The sequence below is a fragment of the Diadema antillarum genome, unplaced genomic scaffold (genome assembly GCF_040938485.1).
Source record: "Diadema antillarum isolate AM-2024a unplaced genomic scaffold, OU_Dant_1.0 seq00001184_RagTag, whole genome shotgun sequence".
NCBI classification, from domain to species: Eukaryota; Metazoa; Echinodermata; class Echinoidea; order Diadematoida; family Diadematidae; genus Diadema; species Diadema antillarum.
The window spans coordinates 290,001-301,983 of record NW_027271984.1 but is presented as its reverse complement, the minus strand read 5'-3'; positions in this window follow the sequence as shown (position 1 = coordinate 301,983).

Genomic DNA, 11,983 nt, shown 5'->3' with positions numbered 1-11,983 from the left:
GGTGTAATATAACACTTGACATCCCTACGGAAGTTGTATTTCCCTCATATGACTATATTTTCCCAAAGCGCGCAACACTGTGGCAAAAAATATTGTTTTATAGGGAAAATATAACTCCAAGGGGACTGTGAATGTCAAATATTATATTACAATCATGATAGACAAGGCAATGTGTTATATTAATTATCATAGTCTACACAATACAATTATCATTTCATTTTAGCCCCGTCGAAAGGCTGCAGTCAAATTCTTGGTTTACCCGACGTGACGTCATTGCTCGCACAACATAACATTTATATTAACTGACGTGATATCACTCCTCACTATGTTACGATTTCGATCCTCGCTGCATTATAGACACTTGATTGTTTCACTGTACAGTACTTTTATTGAAACCATTTACTATAATTTATTAATCAATCTATAGAATATATTATGATTATGATATGAGGTATGGTAGAATATAAAATCATTATCATAATACAATATGTCGCATCATATCACATCATTTCATATCATATAGATATAGTATAATTTATCATGAGGTAATAATACATCATAACATATACTTATACATACACATAATCAACTCTTACAAGAAGACATTCATAATTTCTCATGTACATGATGACACCAAAATATAATAATGTTAGGCAACAAGAATTTATTTTCACCTTTAACATAACATTTTTAGAGCACTGGTGATACCAACTGACAGTTTATGAAATCGTTTATCCATAATGCTAGCATGAGATGCGTAACATAGAGCTATCTTTATCATACGACATCTTGAAGATTATTATAGATCTCTATAGCAGATGTTCCTCAAACTTGAGATGGGATGACCTGTGCAGTGACCAGTAAGCTGATTGTTCGAGAGAAAGAAAGAAATAGATAGAGAAATAGATCAGAGAAATAGATAGAGAGATAGAAGGAGATGCAGCGAGAAAAGAGAGACAGAGGGGAAAGATAAAGAGAAAGGGGGACTGTTTGCAGTATGAAATGAAAGGACCGAAGTGTAAAACTATGTCATTACCAGGGCCGGCGCACTGTTTTCAAAAGTGTGGGGGCCCACTTCCGGGTTTCAAGCAAAAAAAAAAAAAAAAAAAAGAAGAAGAAGAAAAAAAAAAGGTCCTCAGCTCATCTCTACCCGTCCACTTCCGGGTTTCTTCAGCTGACAAGCAAAAAAAAAAAAAAAAAAAAAAAAGGTCCTCAGCTCATTCTCTCCCCTCCCATTGTAGTGCCTCTTACGTACTTCCGGGCTGAAAAAAGTGTGGGGGCCCAAAGTGATGACACCTTATGTATTCCTTATGTATTCCTTTGTATTCCTTTGCACAAAAAGTGTGGGGGCCCCAGCCCCCACGGCCCCCACGGCTGCGCCGCCCCTGATTACTATCTCATTATTCCAACACAACAATCAGGATTCTAGTGAAAAGAGGATGTCCTCCATAGCAGATCAGCAGATTGGATATTAAGGCCGTGTCACACCACTACACGGGCTTGTGGCGAGGAGGTAGTTTCCAGCACGTAGAAGATTTTCAGCGGGCGAACAAGAATGTTTGCAATTTTCATTCATGCCTTGTCATACCGTACGGGGGAACTTCTGCGGCTTGACTTGCGGGGAAACAAATTTACTACCCGGAGCTCTCCGCAGTTGGTCCGCACCTGACAGTATCTAGCGCGTAGTTGCCCGGAGGTGCTCACGCAAGTCCGATTTAACCGCAGCCAAGTTTTGAGCATGACCAAAACTTTTTCCGGGTGAGTCGCGGGAATGCCCGTAGAGGTCCACGCAGAACGCCAGTAGGAGACCCTTAGCGGCAGTACTTCCCAGGCAATTCTCACGAAGGTACTTCGCAGTCCAGTATGCAGCCAAGATAATGAAATTCTGTGGGATTTCAGCCATTCCATTAGAGGAATTCCTTCACTGAGTTGTCAGCCCCCACGCGACTGGTACAAAGGTCACACAGTATACTCGCAAGTATATCGCGTCCAGCAAGTAAGACACATGCGCTGACTCGCTCAAATCCTTTTCCGCCCTCAGGAATGTCCGGTATGCTAGAAAATCCCTACACGTAACAAGCCCGAGTAGCTTGCCCGGAAAGGTGTGACAGGGCCTAAACGCGGCTGCGGGTAAAAAAAAAATATGCGTGCGCACCTCCGGGCGACTACTTTTGAGATACATGCTAGGTACTGTCATGTGCGGATCATCTACGGGGACCTCCGGGTAGTCAAAATTGTTCTTTGCAAGTCGCACGCAAGGCTGGTGTGACACGGCCTTTAGTGAATAATGCCAACAGTCCTCTGCATGCGAATGATGCAGAATGAAATCAAATACTTACCGGTTACGAAATGTTGCCTCCTGATCAAATACAGCGAATGTTATTATTTTGTTTATTCTTTCTCAGGATGTACTCCCTTTCTGCCCAAAGAAACATTTTAGAATTTCATGTAGTTAAGCGTAAAATTTCATGATTCATATGATAACACAGGTATAATCAGCTGAAGAAACTAACAGACAATATACAGACAGACAAAAGATAGCTGGCTAGGGATATACAAATAGATTGATGATTAGACAAAGAGATAGATTAACAAGTAAGTAGATGGAGAAAGAAAGGTAGGAAGAAATTATAAAAGAAAAGGACAGATGGTTGGGACACGAAAAACGTCACCAGTAAACTTAGACAAATGGGATGATAATCATACACGATGTTATATAGATACGCAAATAATTGAGGGATCGAGGGATATGGGTTGAAGTACAGATAGAAGAGATAATGACAGATGGGTAACGAAACACTCAGAAGTTCATAGAGAGGACAAGGAAAGTGGTGTTAACGATCTTACAATATGATAGGTCAAAAAGAAGACAACATTGAGATGAATAGAAAACAAGTAAAAAATATCGATTAAGGTCACGGGTGCACAAGACGGCACGAAACTGTTGTATCGCGTCCTTGTGTAACTTCGATGTTCGTCCGCAAGGTCGCTCCATCACTGTCCACTACCAGCTGAGAACATCCGGGCTGGTCAGTCCGGTCAACTTTAACATGAAAACAAACAACCGTGAACAATAGGAGACATACGTGGTGACTTAATTGTTATTACCCGAGCAAGCGGAGACAAATCTGCGAGGACCTTTTCAACGCCCTTCTACATGTCGTAGCGCATGGTATTGAATGTTTCGTGCGACGGTCGCGCTCCGGCGGACACAGTGAATGACGCCGACGGCGAGAGGGAGGGGAGAACAGAAGGATTGTTACGTCGTGAAGGTGAAGGTGGGGGACAAAACACAGTTCATAAAAGCTGCTTCGAAGAAGACATGACAAGATAAACGATTGGAGCGTCACTGTGAGCGTCGGAATCCGCTTAAGTACATGTACCACCTCTGTAAATGCGTCACTACTACAGACTCCACAGTTCTTAAACATCGCTACAGAAAGATCACCCTCGAAGACAAGAAATGAACATCGCATTCTAAAGATATCAAACGTCTTAACTCATGAACGTTCTCCGCGATCTATTCATATTCCTGCATCCGATTAATTTGTCTCGCATGTTCACTTGGTTATCAGAAAACCATCTATCTGGAAGTCTGGCGAAAAAGGAACCCATCCAGTGTACAATCCACAACCCTGAAAGGTAAGTTTACCTATATTTGGGTAAGAATGGCGTTATGTACTATAACACCAGAGAAATAGAATGACATTACAGACCATGGTGTGTAAACAGCAAAGGTGGATTATACGTTTATAGAAATATGAGGAGGAGGAGGGGGAGGAGGAGGAGGAGGAGGAGGGGGAGAATGAGAATTGAAAGAGTAACATTAAGGATAAGAAATAGAAATAACAACAATATACCGATAGTAGTTAGTAGAAATATAGTAGAAGTAGTAGTATGGGAGTATTTAGTAGAAGTACATTGTATAGTAGTAGAAGTAATAATAATAATAGTAGTAGTAGTACAACGTGTAGTAGTAGTAGTAGTAGTAGTAGCAGTAGCAGTGTAATAGTAGTAGTAGTAGTAGTAGTAGTAGTAGTAGTAGTAGCAATGTAATAGTAGTAGTAATAGAAGTGATGATAAAAATGTCATTCATGGTCATGATAAGTAATGTCTACCTATAGTAGAAGACGTATTGGAGGAAAAGAATAAAAAACAAAGAAAAAGAAAGTAAAGGAGAGAGTCTGTATCATTGATAATGTCTCTGCTCATTTTTTCAATACTTTTTACAAACAGGTTAAATCAATGTGGCTGTGCACTTTCGAAATGTTTGAAAAGTCTGTATCAGACCAAAAAAACATTTTTTTTTTTTCCAGTCTTGAATTGTTTTTATTTCCTTTCTTTCTGACTTTTTAAAAACCGGTTAAATTATTGCGATGGTGACTAACGACACTTTTCTAAATGTTTGACAAGTCTATATAAGACCAAAAAAAATAAGTATAAAATTGTGTTCCTTTCCTTTTCTTTCCTTTTTTCCATTTAGGATTGTCTGTTTCACATTGCATTATAAGAAAATATAAATCATAAGACAATAATAACAACAACATAGAATTACCTGTCTCATCTTCATAATTGATCCTAAAAAGTACTCAAATGTCCTTTCCTCAAGAGAATTCATCAATATGATATTTTCTTTTTCTGTGAAACGAGGAGATTTGGAGGGATCGCATTTGTTTAGTATGTTAGTTTCACGATCCCTTCAGTCACGCTTTCTGTACCGGAATAAATTTTACTCCTTCCATAAAGTAACGACAGTAACGACCCTCTCAAAAGAAAGAAAGAAAGTAAGAAGAAAATGCTTTCAAACTCTCACGTCTTGTTGACTTAACTTCTTAAGTACGAGAAAAGGAATATTCCTTGTAAGGTATTTGTCATTGTCCTGGGTATACTCTAAAAGAGTTTGACCAAATTCAACGACTCTCCTGGGGAAAAAAAATGGACGAAGTCTTAGAAGTACAGTCGTACGTGTTATCCACAAGGGATTAGACTTGCACAAAAAGGAAGAAAGAAAAAGTGTCAGAACTACGTTTTGCCATGGAGGTACTATACACTCCATAGTTTTACACTCATTATTTTCGTAGTGTGAGCATGGAACTAATATATACCAGGGACAAGGGAGGTGGCCATCTCCCTGTATATACGGAGTGGCTCCATCGTGTGAGGAACCCAAGCTATCTGCGAAGGGGGGAAAGACTAGTATCATTTTAGACCCCAGAAGCAATACCACTGACTGACATTGCTCTAGGGTGCGACTCAGTTATAATTGTGTTTGTTGAGGAGTTGAGGAACTGCAAATGATTGCACCCGGCCTACACGTGAGACTGCTTCCATTTCACTATACAGGGATTCTGCAGGGGCGTCACCAGCTTTTTTTCAAGGGGGGTGCGTTTTGACACTAAATGTTTACGAGATTTTTTGGACAGACATTTGGAATATAGGAAGCTCTCAATCCCTAGACTTTTACTGTTTTTTGAGGGAAACCAAGCGGGGAAAGGGCACCGGCGTAGCTAGGATTTCATCTTGGGGGTGGGTGGGGTGGGGGGGGGGGGGTGGGGTTAGTATGCGAGGGAGCGAGCAAGGGTGTGGAAGTGCCGGAGGGGGTTGTACCCCCTATAAATGGATTATGGAATGACGGTGTGAAACGACAAATTACTGGCAGCGATATCAGGAGAATGGCATAACGACTCCATGCGAGCGAGCGGAGCGAGCGAGCTTGAAATCTTTGACATTTTACAGTCCGAAAACTGCCGTTTGCAGCCATATTTTTTTGCTTTGTAAATTAGGGGGGGGGGGGCGCACCGGGCGCAGCTGCTTGCAATTACTGGCAGCAACATCAGGTGAATGGCATAATAATTAAATGCGAGCGAGCGAAGAGAGCGAGCTTGGAAATTTTGACATTTTACAGTCCAAAAACTGCCGTTTGTAGCCATATTTTTTTGCTTTGGAAATTAAGGGGGGCGCACTGAGCGCAACTGCCGGTAATTACTGGCAGCAACATCAGGAGAATGGCATAACAATTAAATGCGAGCGAGCGAAGAGAGCGAGCTTGAAATTTTTGACATTTTGCAGTCCAAAAACTGCCATTTGGAGCCATATTTTTTTGCTTTGGAAATTAAGGGGGGCGCATCGGGCGCAACTGCTGGCAATTACTGGCAGCAACATCAGGTGAATGGCATAACAATTACATGCGAGCGAGCGGAACGAGCGAGCTTGAAAATTGTACATTTTACAGTCCAAAAACTGCTGTTCTTAGCCATATTTTTTCGCTTTGGAAATTAAGGGGGGGAGGGGCACCGGGCCGAACTGCTGGCAATTACTGGCAGCAACATCAGGTGAATTGCATAACGATTAAATGCGAGCGAGCGAAGAGAGCGAGCTTGAAAATTTTACATTTTACAGTCCAAAAACTGCCGTTCTTAGCCATATTTTTTCGCTTTGGAAATTAAGGGGGAGGGGCACCGGGCGGAAGTGCTGGCAATTACTGGCAGCAACATCGGGTGAATTGCATAACGATTAAATGCGAGCGGGCGAAGAGAGCGAGCTTTAAAATTTTACATTTTACAGTCCCAAAACTGCCGTTCTTAGCCATATTTTTTCGCTTTGGAAATTAAGGGGGGGGGGGGGGGGCGCACCGGGCGCAACTGCAGGCAATTACTGGCAGCAACATCAGAAGAATGGCATAAAGATTAAATGCAAGGGAACGGAGCGAGCGAGCTTTAAAATTTTGACATTTTTACAGTCCCCAAACTGCCGTTTGTAGCTATATTTTTTCGCTTTGGAAATTAAGGGGGGGGGGGGCGCACCGGGCGCATATGCCGGCAATTACTGGCAGCAACTTCAGGAAAATGGCATTACGACTAAATGCGAGCGAGAGGAGCAAGCGAGCTTGAAAATTTTGACATTTTACTGTCCAAAAACTGCCGTTTGAAGCTATATTATTTTTTTGTTTTCGCTTTGGAAATTAAGGGGGGGGGGGGCGCCCGGTGCGCCCCTCCCACTGGATCCTCCACTGGTAGTCAAGAGTGTGGGTTTATGTTCATGACTGGGGGAGGTATGACCAGCGAGGTGGCGTCGAAGTGACAACAAGCGGGGAAAGGATGTCCAAAATCTGCACTTTAGAGCGTCCCCTAAAATAATTGTGCGTGTTTGTTTATGTGTGTATATTATATACCTAGAAAAGTTAGGAATTAGCCCAGGTCAAGTCTTTTTGAACAATGTTTCACACTATTATACCCATTTAATTATGGTTAAAAGAAATCATAGAAAAATATCTTATTTCTTGATCACCCTTTCATTCAAAAGCAGTTTACTAACACTTGAACTACTATTTCGGTAAGTCTTTTGTTTTTTTAACCAGCGGATTGGGAGGGGGGGCGCACCCCCCCCCCCCCCCCCCCCCCTCCGTAGGTACCCCACTGCTTTTGGGTGAAATGATTGGACAGATTTCTAGAATTCTAACAAAAAAGCAAGAAAATCTTTTCATCGCGGGAATTATGATTATGATGTTTTTAATGAGGCTAAGGCTCGCTCTTGGGTTGGCAATATGGATTGGTCAGAAGTAACGTACATAGTCCCTACATACTTGTAAGTAGCACACGTACATGCAAACGTGTATAAGTGCTCCGTATCGTACGGATGTACAGTACAGTCGATAAATAGTAAACACTGTAGAATACTAATAGATATGTATAAAATCAGTGCTGCCAGAACCAGGGGTGCGAATTGATTTTAGTGTGTGTGTGTGTGTGTGTGTGTGTGTGTGTGTGTGTGTGTGTGTGTGTGTGTGTGTGTGTGTGTGTGTCCCTGGTGCAAAATATTTTTAAAAAAATAGAAAAGAATAATCATTTAGCGTCCGGCGTTGAGGTCGCTCGCAGACTGATTTTTTTTTTTTTTTTTTTTTTTAAGGATCTGAAGGGGGGTGCGTTCGCACCCAACGCACCCCCCCTGGTGACGCCCATGGATTCTGGCTTTTACTATAGTTAACATTAGGTGTTTTCAAAGCAGAGACGATACTATCAAAATGGTAAAGATTCGGCTGTAATGTTTTCTATAATATATCAGCGACCTGGCTAAAAAAAGCTTTCTGCATAAGAAATGTCTGGAATATGATATACCTGCTTAGTATGGTCATATAAGACAGTGCATGACATATTGTGTTCACCGCTTAATACTGAAACTTTATTAGTTGAGACTAAAATACTTGCCGAGCTGGTGTGTGTTTTTGCGCATACTGTATTTATGTGTATTTGTGTATGTTCGTGTTAACGTATATTCAGATTCGAGTATGTAGGCAACTAAAAGCTGTTGCCTACCAACCCCTGGCCATAAAATGGTTATCAGCTCACGAAGAAACAAAGCAGTGAGCTATGTAGCACATGAATGCTGATCTTTGCTTAGCCTGCGCTGAGACCCATCGACAACCACTTTACCTGGGCTGTGGGTAAACTCGAGCTATTTGCTCAGCAATAATACTTTCTATCTCGAATTGTCTACGTCACACAGTGCAAATAGTACACATCGCTCCATTGTCGCATTTTCGCAGAAAATGACGCAAAAAATGATTCACGACGTCTCCAACTGTATGGACATGAATCCACCGTATCGTCAAGAAGCACTCTTTTGTTAAGGTATGGTCAAGGTCCATTAAGGGATTATAGAATTGAGCGTCCACTTCCGTCCGGCAAATGACACTCTACAGTTAAGGAATCCCTCTCCTTTCAATCATCCTTTTTTTCAACTTTTCTACTGATGGATATCTCACAAAACTCTCCTTCTCCATCTTTTTCTCCTTCCCTCGCTCCTCCGCTATTCCCTCGTCACCTCTCCCTGTCCCTCCCTCCCTCCCTCTCTCTTCTACACTAACATCTATTCTTCTATCTCTTTCCTTCCACATCTATAATACTCGTATACACTATAGATTCTCATTCTTCTACCTCCATCTATTTCTCTGTCTCTCTCACTTTTACTTTCTTTCTTTCTTTCCTTATTTTCCCCTCTTATTTTCCTCACTAACTCTCTCCTCTCTCTCTCTCTCTCTCTCTCTCTCTCTCCCTCTTTCTTTGTCTGTCTCTGTCTCTTTCTCTATATTGCATCTTTCAAGTTGCCTTTTTTTTTTCTTTTTTTTTTGCATGTTCGCGTGCGACTTTGCGCCCTCCGCTCTTGTTACATAATCGTTGTATCTATTCTGCCCAATCTGCATTTGTACGTCTTCGTGCCTTTTAATAGCCCTCTCCTTCAAACTCCTTATGGACGCATGTCGGCCGTGGCCACTTAATTCTGTTCCACCGAGCAAATCTACAAGGAGAAAAACAAGACAAGACAAACAACGAAAAACCCGAAACAAAGACAACAACGTATATCATGACAGTAAAGGAACATTCCGATCGAGTCTCTTTTGAGTGGTAAAACATCCCCTCGAGTGTCGAGAGCCCGGGATTGAGTCCCATCGACACAGTGATCGATGGGCTAAGCTAGAGCAACAAGGAACAAACAGGATGCTACTTTGGGGACAACGGACGATTGCAAACAAGCAGAGTTGATAATATCGGCATCGACAAAAAGACCAATCAGTGAAATATTGATCATCCTTAGCTGAAGATATAGTCACTGCGACCAATATCATCGTTTTATTAACATAGTTGTTCTTTTTGTGATTATGAAGTGATATGAATATGACAATAACGATAAAATACTACTATTTTGCCATTACTGTCCTTAATGTAGTTGTTATCACATTGCATCACAATTATTATCTATATCATTATCATCTGTGTTTCATAGTCATTGTTATTGTCATCAGTAGTATCATTAGTTTTATTCTGCGTGATTTATTGTTGATGATAAGAAATCGTTAGACTTTATGAAAAGGAAAGAAGGAGAAAAGGCTCAAAGACAATAAAAGATGTCATGAAAGTTCAAGACAGAAATATGAATACAAACCGAGATAGATCTCTTCGCAGAAAGACGGTTGGATGCGCATTCATAGTATTGTAGAGCTAAGAGGTGCAAAACGCTGAATTGAGGTAAACACTTTTAGAGAGAGAGGGAGAGAGAAGGGGGGGGGGGACTGTTTGGTGCTGACAATTTGAAACGTGTCACTCACAGTTGCCCGGTTTGATAAACGAAACAAACAAACAAAAATCCAAAAATGGCATTACAGTTGCTCTCTGAACCGCTGAATGAATATGAATTGAATACAGAGAGTAAAAAACCGACACAGTCGAAACTACGAATTCCGACAACGGACAGATTTGACCTGAGTTGACTCAAAAGCCGAGCAGGTTTCCATGGCAACTACAAGCCAGGTTCTCGTACAACTTGCACCACCGCTGTGTTGTTCTTCCGTTCAATTTGGAGAAAAACATGTGGTTTGAATTCGTTGTCGATGAGATATATTTGCGGTTGTCTTGATAGAATATTCTGTTATTGTCTAAACATCGCACTTGAAGGAAAGTATATTATTTTGTAGCACGTGCAAAGCACAGTTGGATGACATTGGTCGGCTACTTTGTCCCCGCATTCAAACGCCAGTTGCCTGCCTACTTTGTCCGGTTCGTCAGCCCGTGACCCCAGTTCTCGCACCCTATGTCCCCTTGGGCGGATCCCACCAACAAAATTCTAGTTGTACCGTTTTACTGGACCATTCCTTCACGTACCCCTGTCACCGTTCCACTCCGTTCCCGGACGCAGCAGTCTGGTCGCAGAGGTTTATTCCAAGACAACCCGCTTGCAAGGTGACTGCGGCATTGCGTGTCAGTACCTCGTTGAACATGGGTATAAACAGCTGCAAGTCGACTCCACCGATAAAGGAATAACTTTTAAGATTCAAGTACTTCAAGAATCGAATTCGCTGTGGTAAATGCTTCCTATGATATGATATCAAACCCTCTTTGTCAGTGAGCGAGGAGTTACCGGTGAATTAAGTGATTGCAATCACTGACACGGACTTTTCTAAGATCGACGTAGCTGACATTTTGCGAGGCATTTGTGGCTTGTTAATGGATTTGTTGCCGAGTTTAACGACCAGTCAGGTTGCAGGATGACGGTGAACAACTTTATAAAGTGACGCGAAAATATCTTCGGGAAAACAAAACTTTGTTTGAGGAAGACTGACGTTACGAAAGACGTCATGGTAAGATTATATATGCATTTCACGCTGCTGCCATAATATTTGTCTCATATTTTCCTCATCATCATATCCGAGGGCACATATACTTGCAACATGAGTTTGTTTTTACCACGCATTTCACAAGATGTCTACAAAGCAAACACAGATCAAGTGTCAAAGTACATTGTTCATTATTGTTTGCTTGATTCATTCTTTAGGAACAATGCAACGATCATTTTATAGTTTTATGTTGTATTCAGTCGCAGATAACACTTATTTCAGATGTCAAGGGGCTATCGTGTACAGATGCCTAAAATTCATGATTTGATGTTTTCACATTGCTGATTGCGCGAACATTCGAAACCATAATTCTGTCTGTGACGTATTTATCATACTCTTTCTTCTCTCCGTTTTGGTTACGTTTGAGGCGCATCGCGACCAGCCCCGTTGGCATGTCCAATTGTGTTTGCACAACTCGTTTCCACAAAACTTTGCAAAACTGTCTTTTGAATATATTTCCCCGACAATAAAGACATACTTCGCAGTAAACAACTGAATGCTAGCGAATGGAATATGTGAATTGCTTGTTTGTTGTCCGTTTCAAAGAGAATAATAGGCAGCGAGTGAAAACCTAACATCGGAAAACAAGACTATAAAGTCGCGGTGTATTATAGTACGTAGACATAGATGTACTCCAAAGGGAATATTTATTAGTAGGCGAATTCTATGGCACTAAATGTGGTGGATCAGTCACAGGGTTTAACTGGTGTATTCTCTCTGAGGAGAATCACAACGCTGCAAAGATTTGAGGATAAGGTGTAATACTGTAACAAGCACTTGTAAAATCCGCCTTGTGGATTTTCGTCTTGCCTTTTG